The sequence below is a fragment of the Thermobia domestica genome, chromosome 2, assembly GCF_964235325.1.
Source record: "Thermobia domestica chromosome 2, izTheDome1.hap1.1, whole genome shotgun sequence".
NCBI lineage: Eukaryota > Metazoa > Arthropoda > Insecta > Zygentoma > Lepismatidae > Thermobia > Thermobia domestica.
The window spans coordinates 292784284-292798065 of record NC_137455.1 but is presented as its reverse complement, the minus strand read 5'-3'; the positions used below and the strand labels follow the sequence as shown (position 1 = coordinate 292798065).

The 13782-nt window shown below is 34.7% G+C and overlaps 1 protein-coding gene across 2 annotated transcripts in view; it reads right to left on the bottom strand.

Moving 5' to 3' along the window:
• Usp1 (ubiquitin specific protease 1) overlaps nucleotides 1-13782 on the bottom strand; it is a 56444-nt gene that overhangs the window by 21292 nt on the left and 21370 nt on the right. The gene's annotated exons all lie outside the window — the stretch shown is intronic.

Genomic DNA, 13782 nt, shown 5'->3' with positions numbered 1-13782 from the left:
ATTCATTATTACATATGTTGATGGTTGGACTCTAGTGAGTCAGAAACTACAATTAATAAAGAGTTTGTTTTGTCTAGTATTCCTGCGATTAGAAGGGCCTTATCTAAAAGATATTTCATTTGTATATGAGAAAAGAAGAAAGTTTATTTTTTAAGAATAAAATACATATTTTCAATGTGAAGCTAACATTAAGTTTCGAAGAGGAACTAAACAGAAGAATTTGTTACCATTTACATCAGTTTTCAGACAGTTCACTATACTCTGAAATGTGAAGAAATCAAACTTGGAAACATTTTACTAAAGAGACTTCGACAGCAAGTGCAACATGTAAATATTGCAAGGTTAAAATAAAAAACAAAAAGAACAAAGGTAACACAAACGTGTTATAGAAACATTTCAAAGCACAGCAACCTACTATATCAGTGAATCCGAAAAAAGTTTTAACGAATTTTAGATATTCAATTTTATCATCACAATTTCAGATGTAGGTTTGGATACGAATCAAGATCTGAAATCCGGACCCAGATCCGAGATTCGGATCCGAAACTTTTTGGCCATCCCTAGCCATATCAACCATCTGCTTCTAGCATCGAAATCTACTCGATAAGGTCTCTTGAAAATGTAAAGTACTTACGTTTCTGATTATTACATCCTACGTTACAGTACGATGAAAAGCTGAAAATTTTATAAAGACAACATGTTTGGCCACCATTGTCTAAAAAACATTTAAAAATTTGAATTTCTTTACAACTATTGGAGAAGCACCTAAGTATTTAATATCCGTTAATCGTTCATGCGTCTGCAGCCCCTAACATTCGCAATTAATTACTGAAATTTCGATTTTTGTACTTGGAATGTAAATATTTCCTATGGGCATTTAGGCGTATGGCCATCCTGTGTACAAGGCGATTTGAAAAGAAGTATGACAATTTTGACAGTTGAATCCTGACATCAAATCAAGTAGAAAAGTTTCTATAAACATGAGTCTAATTAATTCCGCTTCGTTTTCGAGTTACAGGGTTTCTAACTCGGGACTCAAAATCAGCTCGCGACAATGGAAAATAAAATATATATTTCGCTTTAAATCAGGAACTATACGTTAAAGTTTTGATGAAATTCAGAAAGTTTATTTGTATCAATATGATGATTTTTACGTGTGTAAGGGCGATGCAATTCGGTTTGCAGTGTTGTCAACTTGGTAGAACTTCTTTTGTTTCCAAATGACACTACGTAGTTTTCATTTGATATTTGGTATTCATTAATGATTGTCAACACCACATTAAGCACAATTTTCTCCACATCGCCACAGTTTTCGAAAACTTACGTGTATTTCATTAAAGGGTTCTATCTCGTGCGTTATTAATAGTTTGCAACATTGAATGTGAATTTCACTTAATGTTTACAATCATTAGTAAAACCAAAATGCCGAATAAAAACTACGTCTGTGTAAGTTGTTATAATAATAATGAGAAGAAAAAGATGAAAAAATCTATTATTGCAGAACCTCTCGTAACTACGCATCACGTTCGAACTTGTTCAAGAGGTGAAGTAATATCTGCTCAGCAAGTTGAAACACGTGCAAGAAGTTCTGTTGCAACCATGAAGCAGTATGTTACGTGATTCGGTGTCGTGAACATCGTCCTAGTGTTCTCTGGAACCATGAAAATCGTTTTAACTGGTAACATGACTTGTAGTACACTAATTACAGTGTTCGTGCGAATAACAATGAAGTTCTATTACAGTAAGGATCTATTAAATGTATTGATTATATTAAAAGGCATAAGAGGATTGTGTACACAAAGAATTTTCGACAAAAACTTTATCTTGCGGTAAAATATATGGATTGCGTACAGCGTGTCTGCTCAAAGGTAGTATTAGGAGAGGATGATTATTTGTGTAAAGGGTGCTTTGAATATTTATCGTGAAGAACATGTATGTATGTGTGATATTGGTAACCACGGAAGTGTAACGATGAAATTATGCACCAGCAAGATGAAGAATTTGTACCTCTGAATTAGATTTGGAAAGCCTTAACCAGACAGTTAACGTACTAAACATGATGTGTCGCCATTAAAACGGCAGTCATCGGTAAAGCCTAGACTAATGCGAAGGATTCGTCTCTCAAAATTTTTCATACGGATTTTCAAATCACCTTGCGTATAGGACACAAATAATCATCCTCCCCTAATAGTAAGTTTGGGCAGACACGCTGTACGCAAACCATATATTTTACCGCAAGATAAAGTTTTTGTAGAGAACTCTTTCTGCACACAATCTTCTTATGCCTTTTAGCATAATCAACACAATTAATACGGTCCTAATTGTAATAGGACTTCATTGTTATTCACACACTGTAATTAGTGCAGTACATGTCATATTAATCAGTGATAATTTTCATGCTTCCACAGAACACTAGGACGATGTTCACGACACCGAATCACGTAACAAACTGTTTCGTGGTTGCAGCAGAACTTCTTAAACAAGTTCGAACTTGATGCGTAGAGATACGAGAGGTTCTGCAATAATAAAAAAGAAATTTTCTTTCTTCTTCTTCTTCTTCTTCTTCTTATTATTATTATTATTATTATTATTATTAACTTACACAGACGTAGCTTTTATTCGACAGTTTGGTTTTACTAATGATGGTAAGCACCAAGTGAAATTCACACTCAATGTTGCAAACTATCAATAACGCACGAGATAAAACCCTTTAATGAAATACATGTAAGTTTTCGAAAGCTGTGGTGATGTGGGGAAAATTGTACTTCATGTGATGTTTACAATCATTAATGAATACCAAATATCAAATAAAAACCACATAGTGTCATTTGGAAACAAATAAAAGTTCTACCAATTTGACAACATTGCAAACCGAATTGCATCGCCCTTACGCACGTAAAAATCATCATATTGATAAAAATCAACTTTCTGAATTTCATCATAACTTTAACGTATAGTTCCTGATTTAACGCGAAATATATATTTTATTTTCCATTCTCGCGAGCTGATTTTGGGTCACGAGTTGGGAACCCTGTAACTAGAAAACGGAGCGGAATTAGACTCATGTTTATAGAAACTTTTCTACTTGATTTGATGTCGGGATTCAACTGTCAAAATTTTCATACTCCTTTTCAAATCGAGTTGTGTACAGGATCTAAAAGGACCATACGCCCGATGGCAGAACTTTGCCTTTCTCCGATGAGCTCTTGGAAGTCAAAACTTTTCTGCAGGAATTCCAAAATAAAAAAAAGTCAAGATGATCAGTTCCAGCAGAAGAAACACTTGTGATTGTTTAAAATACGCTTTACGCGACGTGAAAAACAGTTCAAACTATATTTATGCGAGTCATCCGTGCATTTAAGATATCTACACATAGTAGGCAAGTTTTTATACTTTTCTGTTAGCTAAATTCTTTTTTTCCTCTGGCACTTTTTTCTGCATAGGCGCGGCTAATTTTCTGCGATCACATGTTCTGTTATAGGGCCCATAGGAAATATTTACATTCCAAGTACACAAATCGCAATTTCAGTAATTAATTGCGAACGTTAGGGGCTGCAGCCACATGAACGATTAACGGATATTAAATACTTAGGTACTTCTCCAATAGTTGTAAAAAAAAAAAATTCAAATTTTTAAATAGTGGGGTTTTTGAGAAAATGGCGACCAAACATGCTGTCTTCATGAAATTTTCAACTTATCATCATACTATGACGAAGGATGTAATAATCAGAAACGTAAGTCCTTTACATTTTCGAGAGATCTTATCGAGTAGATTTCGATGCTAGAAGCAGATGGTTCTTGAGGAGAAAACTAAAAATGTTTGCAAGTTAGCAAAATTTTCACCAAAACTGGCAACATTGGCAGTGAATTGCGCGATTCCTATTGGACCAACAGACGATTTTTTCCCTCCACCGAAACACTACTTTACATTCTTCATACTATTGCGATTATGTTGCTACGTATACTCGTTTCTCTACAACAGAACTTAATTTGACACGTTTTTCAGTTTTTCGAGCAATCTGAGAGGAGGGCAGCCATTTTGGATGGCTGTATATCGAAGAAGAACTTTTTTCAGCAAAAAGAAAAAATACGGGTCTAATAATATTGCATCTAAACCTCATATAAAAACAATGAATGAAATCTCAGACTATGGTGGGGACTAATTTTATTTTGCCTGGACGATTTGAAATTGAATCGGTCATATTGCGTATAAAGGCATAGAACGGAAATTGTAAGCGCTGATATAAAGCAATTGACAAGATTTCAATGAATATTTTAAGTTTTACAGTCCCCCCCCCCCTCCCGATACACATTCTTTCTACCCGCCTTTTTTCTTCTTCTAGGGAAAATATCACAAAACGCTGAAATATGTCTTCAATTATTTTAAATGAAAAATCTACATACCAAATTTCATGTCTCTAATCTTAACGAATTTCAAGTGGTCATCCCATTATAACAACTGCAATCCTACTATTTTTTCTCTCTCCTTGTAGGGTAAATATCAAAAACTTTTTTTTTAAAAAAAAAATCTAATTATTTTAAATAAAAAGTCCAAATACCGAATTTCATGTCTATAAACAGAAGAAATTTCGAGATATGGACATCATTTTACAATAATTGTAATTTTCATCCCTTTTTCCTTCTCATCCGTTTTCTTTCCTTATAGGTCAAATGCTATTGTTATTATTATTAGGGGAGGCCGGGGTAATAAGAGACAAAAAAAAAATTCTAGCACTTGTATTGATTTCTTGAGGAACTAGAAAAAAATATATGTGATTTACTTTAAAAAAATTAAACCTGCTGATGTATTAACAAATTTTTCCAGTTACTTCATGCCAAAAAAATTACGAAAAATTTTGTTAAAGTCAGTGTCTCTTATTACCCGTAAGGGGTAATAAGAGACAGGGCTCACAGTACTCATATACATAGAATAGAAAATGAGTAGTGGTTTAAGGAGAAACCTTCAGACAAAAAGAATTTACTTTTTTCAGAACTGAAATACGTACATATGTTCCCGAAATATCAAGATTTAAAAAATGAAACTCAATAGTTGGTTCGGAAAATTTAGTTGCCTGAGTATTAAATATCAAAAACCATTAAAACAGAGTATAGTTGAGTTTTACGTAATCTAGATACACCATGACAAAACTCACACTACCAAATAAAAAAGAATGCTGACAAGAAATTTTCTGGAGAATGTCGAAAATGAAGTTAAAAAGTGCCTAAATTCGCAATAAAGAAAAAACACCGCATTTGAAAAATAGTTTTAGCTAACTTAAATGGATTGAAAAAGCTATTAAATTGTTACCATACAAGAAGAGAACATTGAAAAATGTTTTAACCTATTGTTGATCAAATTTTATGTAAAATGTAGCCTATGTAAAAACCTACATTTTCGAAAAATATGTAAGATGAATATTACACCTTTTACGATGTACAGTCGAACGAACATATGAAAAATGTGCAAAAGAGTTTGGAAATGTTATGATAGCCTATGTAAACTCGAAGTTAACATTTAAAAACCTCATAAATGTAATTTAAACTTTAGTGTAACATAATTATAGCAGGTAGGCCTTATTAATTATCTTTGCTGGACCACTTAAATAAACATAGGAAAAATATATAGGCCAAAAAGAACTGTTGGCATATAGGCATGAGTTTAACAAATGTTAAGAATAGTCCTACAAACACCTGGGCCTACAAAAAGAAGAGGAGTCATATTTAATCTTTCTGTTTAGGTTTCAAAAGTCCTTTTTCGCTTTGCTATAAACACAACGAATTTTTTGGAGCTGTCCTCTGGAAATCTGGAATGGCCCATTTCCATCCAGTTTGATAGGTCCATAAAACACAAAATTGGATGTCACTGTTTGAATGTTATCATAGGCAGGCCAATTGAAACCATTTAGTCCTTTTTTTTCGAAAATTTAACCTTACACGGTCCTTCATCTGGGAAAGCCTCCCAATATACCAGTCAAGATCATAGTACACGGCGTAATACATTTCTAAGCAAGATTCTGCTCTGGTTGGATCAATTTCTCCTGGCAAACTTTCACCAGTTGATGATGAAATTAGTTGACCCAAATCATATTTTCCACTGTCACTACCTATGTACAGACTGACTGGATTGCTAAAGTAGGAATTTTCCTATTTACTTTCTATATATATATATATATATATATATATATATATATATATATATATAAAACTAGCAGGTTATACTCGTCACATGCGCTAAGTAAGCAAAGTTGAACTGGGGTAATAAGAGATAGCTCTCTCTTATTACCCCTTCAAAATTTCTAAAAGGGGGAATAAGAGATGCCCTCAATTGGCCTGAAATGCTATGTTTCAGCACTTTTCAAAACTTCACATCAATCTTCATAGTCTTAGTCACAAAGTTACACAGCAGTAATTTCGACATTTGTAACTCACTTTTCACAATAAAATTTTATTTTGAAACAGTCCCGAACTTTCGTGGTAAGTTCAAAATGAAGGTATTTTTGCATAGCGTGACAACAATATAAAAACTCATATTCGTTCATAATTACAAGTGGGGTAGGAAAGTAAAAGTACTGATGGTTTCATTACTTTATATATATATATATATATATATATATATATATATATATATATATATAAAATTTTGATTTGGTATTTAGGTTATAACCCGTGTCTCTTATAACCCCTGTCTCTTATTACCCCGGTCTCAACTGTTATTATTATTATTATTATTATTATTTGAAAAAAGCAGTAAGGCTTATTTAATTATTTTAAATAATAATCCATATACCAAATTTCATGTCTTTAACATTCAGATTTAGGGCAGTCAATGAAGGGTCGAATAAGGAAAAAAATGGTGGAAAGCTGGAACAAATTTTATTTTCTTTATAAAATTGCCCGTAACAACATACTTATTTTGCACCCCGGATTTGGCCGCCATCTTGGAAAAATGGCGCTTTTTTTTTTTTTTTTTTTTGGTAAATATCTCGCATGGAAAGCATTTTAGAGCAAAACATGTTATCACAAAAAATAATCTACATTGAATTCTCTACAAGAAATGTTTTCATTTTTTCTCTAGGATGTACCGTTTAGATGTTACAGGCGTGGCAAGTTACGCATTTTTCTTTCAGCATCGCTTTATAGCAGAACCTTAACGAAAATTTTCTGATACTATTTTGTTTTAATGATTTTTAAATATAACTTAAAATATTTTCACTCATTGCAGGTGTGACTAGGAATAAGTAATCAGGTCTATTAGATCATCTATGTTCAATGTCAACTGAAAAATGTTTTATCTGTGAGAAACTTCTCTGAGATTATATTACATGTATAATAAGAGAAAAGGGACTGAAAACATTAGTAGACTGCAGTATTAAAGTGAAAGATGAAAACGAATGTCAACTTAAGGGACTGGGAAACGTTACACTTCATGAAAAATGTAGATAAGTTTACACAAAAACAAAAAATAGCAAAGCGTTACTATCACAACGCACTTCATCACCTTCGCCGATAACTCTTAGGTCAGCAGTATTAAGATTTAATTTTCAAGAAGCCTGCCTGTTTTGTAGACAATGTACATCAGATGAAGTTTTAAAGAGGCACAGTAAAAAACTAGTGAGTGAGCGTGAGAGTGTACTTCGCGTCAAAATCATTCACTCACGCTCACTCATAAGTTTTTTATTCTGTCTCTTTAAAACTTCATCTGATGTACACTCATGTCCAAAATTATTGTCGCATGCCTATACATTTGTTTTTGTACGAATAAAATTTGATAATGAATTCGCCCCGTACTTCTTATAATGTTAGTATGTGTATAATCGGCAAAGACATGTATGTGACAAATTTCATGTCAAAAGAGCAGTAAATAAGAACAATAAAACGAAAATAGAATTTTCTTGTCCATTCAGCAACATTTCATTTTACTCATTATAATTTTCGTATCTACAATTCTTTTCCTATGAAATTTACCACAAATATACATTTCCCGATTATACACATAGTATCAATATTAAAAGTACCCTGCAAAATCATTATCAAATAATATTCTTACAAGAAGACAATTATAGATGTGTGACAATAATTTTGGACATGAGTGTACATTATCTACAAAACAGGCAGGCTTCTTGAAAAGTACATCAATACTGCTGACCTAAGGTTATCGGCGTAGGTGATGAAGTACGTTGTGATAGCAATGCTTTGCTACTTCTTGTTTTTGAGTAAACTTTTCATTAAGTGTAACACTTCTCAGTCCCTTAAGTTGACATTCGTTTCCATCTTTCACTTTAATACTGCAGTCTACTAATGTTTTCAGTCCCTTTTCTTTTACTATACATGTAATACCATCACAAAGTCTCTCACACATAAAACATTTTTCAGCTGACATCTTGAACATAGATGATCTAATAGACCTGACTACTTATCCTTAGTCACACCTGCAATGAATGAAAAATATATTAAGTTATATTTTATGTAAAAAAATTATTAAAACAAAATAATTTCAGGAAATTTTCGTTAAGGTTCTGCTACAAAGCGTTGCTGAAAGAAAAATGCGTAATTTGCCACGCCTAATGTTGTAAAAAAAACTGTTTTTTCTGTGAAGTTTTTTTCAATAAAAAAACCGTTCTTTTTCATGTTTTTTTTTTCAAATGTCTGTTTTTTTTCTGGCAACTATTATTTATTGATTTATGTTGCAGATTACTGAAATAATCAACAGAACTTGAGTCGAAGCCCTCGTAACTTACAAATCGTTTGTTTCTTTGGGATACCTATATACTAGCAAAATTGTGTGATTATTCCATTTTGCACCCAGGTCATTTTTGGCGTGTTCCAACATTTTCAGTTAGTGACTTATTGCTCAAAAACCATTTATTCGATTGATATGGTTAAGGCCTTGTTTTTTAGAAAATGGATGTGGCTATTTTTTGGTGTAAGTTACATTGCAGTCTTGGCAACGGGTGGGAAATTATTGAGGGAAATGTAGGGGTGAAAATTTACCTTTTTTTTTTTTTTTTTTTAGCTAGCACCACCATATGGGTTCAAGTCACCTAAAAAATTCGTTGGTGTGTTGACAAGGTACAGTGAAATCCTGAAGTCGCTGGCTTCCATTCGAAGAGGGAAACAAAAAATTCCCTATCATCATACACAGGAAATTTTGACACTTTTTACGCCACAGAAGAAAAAAATCAACACATATGCCAGGGCTACAGCTTCTCTAATTATCCTATTGAAACATTTTATGGTGCGTTCTGTAGGCCAAAGAGGAAGCTTTCAGGTAGTGGTACGTTTGTTTCAATGTAGCCAGTAAGAGGGTAATAATAGAGGGGGAAAGGGAAATTTTCCGAATTTTTCACCTAAAATCGGGAATTAATTGTTTTGGCTGGAAACACTGCCATCAGACAGACAAAAGCTATCTGATAATAAACCTTAGTACCCCAAGAATATATTCTACAAGTATCATGGCGATATCTAACAAAGTAAGCATGAAATTTTAAAAAAAATCTCATTGTACCTCAGGAATTCACCATTATCTTGCCATTTACAGAACATGGTTTATTGTAAACCTCAACTGTACTTTCTCTAACTACTCGAGTGAAACTTTTTATGGTGCGCTGTGTAGGCTAAGGACGAGGCTTTTAGACACTGGTACGTTTGTTCCAGTGTAGCCAACAAGAGGGAAATAATAAAGGCCAAAAGGGAATTTTTCAAAATTTCCACCTAAAATCTGGAATTAAAATTTTCTGTATCTGGCAACACTGCTATCAGACACACACACACACACACAAACTATCTTAAAATAAGCTTTGGTACGCCTTTAATATGTCCTACAAGTATCGTGACGATATCTAATAAAGTAAGCATGTCGATAAGAAATATCACATTCTACCTATTAAAAAAAATCACAGTTATTTGGTCTAGGAATTAATTCGTGCGGTTGGTACGCACACATTGAAGCTGTAGTACAAACACAAAATACATAAATACCTTAAGAAAAATATTGTCCATCGCTAGCCACCACTTTCGCCCATCTGTCAGGCAATGGACGGATTCCGTGGCGAAAGAAGTCCTCATCCTTGGAAGCGATTCAGTCAGAGACCCATGTTTCGATATCTTCTGAAGAAGTAAACCGCTGTCCAATCAAATCGTTGTTCATGCAATCGAACAAGTAGTAGTCCGAAGGAGCAACGTCTGGTGAATACGGCGGGTGGGGTAAAACTTCCCATCCGACATTTTCTAAATAGGTTTTGACCGGTTTTGCGACATGTGGGCGAGCGTTATCATGTTGAACAATAAGTTTATCATGTCTGTTCTCCCATTCTGGTCGTGTTCTGGCCAGAGCTTGCTTCAAACGCATTAATTGTCGTCGATAACGTTCTCCATTCATAGTTTCACCCGGTTGCAGCAGCTCATAGTACACCACACCTTTCATATCCCACCATATGCACAGCATAACCTTTGCACAGTGAATATCTCGTTTTGGTTGTGATGGACCTGGTTCACCTGGTTTCACCCAGGCCTTTTTTCGTTTAGGGTTCTCGTAATGGATCCACTTCTCATCACCCGTAATAATTCGATGCAGAAACCCCTTTCTGCTCTGTCGTTGAAGCAGCAATTCGCAAATGGTTTTTCGTCTTTCAACGTCTCTGTCTTTCAATTCATGTGGAACCCAATGTGACATCTTTTGAATCATTCCCATGGCTTTCAAGCGTTTGGAGACTGTTGTTTGATCAACGCCTAATGCTGCTGCAAGTTGTATCTGCGTTTGACACGAATCCTGCTCGAGCAATGCTGTCAATTCTTCGTCTTGAAATTTTTTTGGCTGTCCAGCTCGCTCTTGGTCTGCCAAGCCGAAATCACCACTTCTAAACCGTGCAAACCACTTCTGACACGTTCGCTCAGCTAGAGCATGGTCACCATACACTTCCACCAAAATACGATGACTTTCAGTCGCACTTTTCTGCATGTTAAAGTAATGCAGCAGGACACCCCGCAAAAACACTTTATCAGGCACAAATTGCGCCATGTTCACTTAACTACAAACTGGTGTTGTTGACGCTTTAATCCACTGCCCTATACTACGAACGATACGCGATGACAGGGGTTTGCAACACATGTGTGGATACACGGAACTGTGGGACGCTCCGTTCGTTGCGCCATCTCTTGTCCACCCGCACGAATTAATTCCTAGACCAAATATCTTTCCACTTTGAGAACAAGGTGTACTGTAAACCTCAACTGTACTTCCCCTAATTATCCTATTAAAACTTTTCTATAGTGCGTTGTGTAGGGCAAAGACGAGACTTTCAAGTACTGATACATTTGTTCCGATGTAGCGAACAAGAGGGAAATAATAGAGGCAAAACAAATAATTTTCCCAAAATTTCCCCCTAAAATCTGAAATTAATTTTTTTTTGTAGCTAACAACTCTGCTCCAGACAGACGCAAACTATCTTAAATTAAACACTGGTACACCACTAATATATCCTACAAGTGTCATGCCGATATATAACGAACAAAGCTTCTAATTACCAAAAATATATTACGGTAAACATAAAAGTAGGGAAAAACTACAAAAATCAAGGGTTAGAACCTAAATACGAATTTTCTGTGCGCCCGCTAATTACCCCATTGTAACGGTCTGTACCCACGTTTGTTAAGAACAAATGTTCGACTGGCGTAAGTTGACTTGCACTCGGACGTATAGAAACGGATTTATAAACAAAAATTTCGAATTTTTTGTCCAAATTTAGGAAAATTTACCTAATTGACAACACTGCGCGCAGGCCCGTCTAACTGATGTGAACAATTAGGTATCTCTCCGAGGTATTGACCTGACAAGTCTTAAGAAAGTCTCTCTACAATGAAGGAAGCTACAGGGAATAAAGAAGTAACGGAAATTCGAAAATTCTCGAATTTTTGACGGCTGAAATTTGAGAAGGAAATTCGACCCCGAGAAGAAAAAGAAATTAATGTGATAAACTATGGTCCAACCATATTTGGCGAAAATAATATCTCGATATCTTAATTAGTGTCCACACAGGAGAGGATTAAAAAAGTGACACCCGTGTGTGTCACTGGCCACCTGGGTCCGAACGAGTTTTGAGTGTACATTTGATTACATTTTTTTGACTACTAACTCGTGTTGTTGTAGTAGTTATAGTCTCGATTAATAATAATATCGTTGTTGTAAACAATAACTTTATAAGGAAAATTCTCTCATTTTTACATCTTAGTTCCAATATTGTTGTTGAGAAATGCAGGGTGTTTCAAAATGAATATCGTGGTTTTAAGTCTTCGTAGTACTTATTACATGTTACGTACAATTATAAAAATACATCAAGTAAAAGAGCACCTCAAACAGTCTTTGCTACAAGTGTTTGATGTGAGCTTCATGTCACACAGCACACATCTAGTCGATAGGCGAGAAAGGCCCATAAACTTTCCGTCATATGGCACAAAACACATTCAATTCAAGGGAATGTCGTTTCAACTGTACCATCTCCTGAGGATTTGCTGACCGCCAGATGCGAACATTATGATTATTCACATTAGCTCTTAGGTGAAATGTCGATTTATCACTGAAGACGACACGATCTAGAAAATCTTCATTGTTATGCAGCAATATTTCATTTGCGAAATTGGCACCTAAACCGTAGCCTATAGGCTTTAGACCTTTAACAACTGCAAACGGTAAGGACGTAGCTGCAAGCGTCTCCTTAATATTCTTCACACAGACGGTTGCACTATAACTACAGATTCAGTTTTTATTAAAGCACAAACAGCTTTCTGCTCTCTAGTCTCCAACTTTGCTACTAGCTCTTTCTAAAGGCAGACAGAGGAAACAATGTATGTGCATGCGTGCGTACAAAACTGTGCGTACACCTTTAACACTGCTGAAACCCGAATTGTTAGTAGGTATGCTATTCATATAAATTGTAAAATATTTGTAGCGTATGAATATCTAGCGTTTAATTTATGTTGCATTTTACGGTAATTAAAACCTACATAAAAATATTTCATACTTAAATAGACGTAAGATGCATTGCAAATGACTATTTAAAAAAAAACGAGAGGCGATGTTTTTTTTCTAAAAAAACCGTACATTTCTGAAAAAATACGAACGGCTTTTTTTCTATTTACAACACTAGCCACGCCTATAACATCTAAACGATGCATCCTGGAGAAAAAATTAAGAGAACATTTGTAGAGAATTTAATGTAGATTATTTTTTGTATAACATGTTTTGCTCTAAAATGCTTTCCGTACAAGATATTTACAAAAAAACTAATTTTTGGCGCCATTTTTCCAAGATAGCGGCCAAATCCGGGGTGGTTGAGTGGTGCAAAATTAGTATGTTGTTACGGACACTTATATAAAGAAAGTAAGATTTCTTCCAGCTTTCCACCATTTTTTCCTTATTCGACCCTTAATCATCCCTTATTGACTGGCCTAATTTCGAAATATTGATATTTTAAGATAATAATTGCCTGTCCTCTTTCTCCCCTTCCCCGTCGAATTTCCAAAAAATGTTCCATAGTGGGACCTTACATCATAAATCCTACCTAAATTTCAAGATTCTAGCTGATTTGGCCTAAGCGTTGATCCATCAATCAGGACTTCTTTCATATATATCTACGTAGATCCTGTATTTATTTTGGAATTTAACAAGTTTTACTACCAATGAAAAAGCCAGTAACTTCGACACTGCATAAACGTGTGAAAGAATTCCTTACGACATTTAATTACTATACACGGGTCTAGCATGACGTACTTCCGGGGCCATATTTC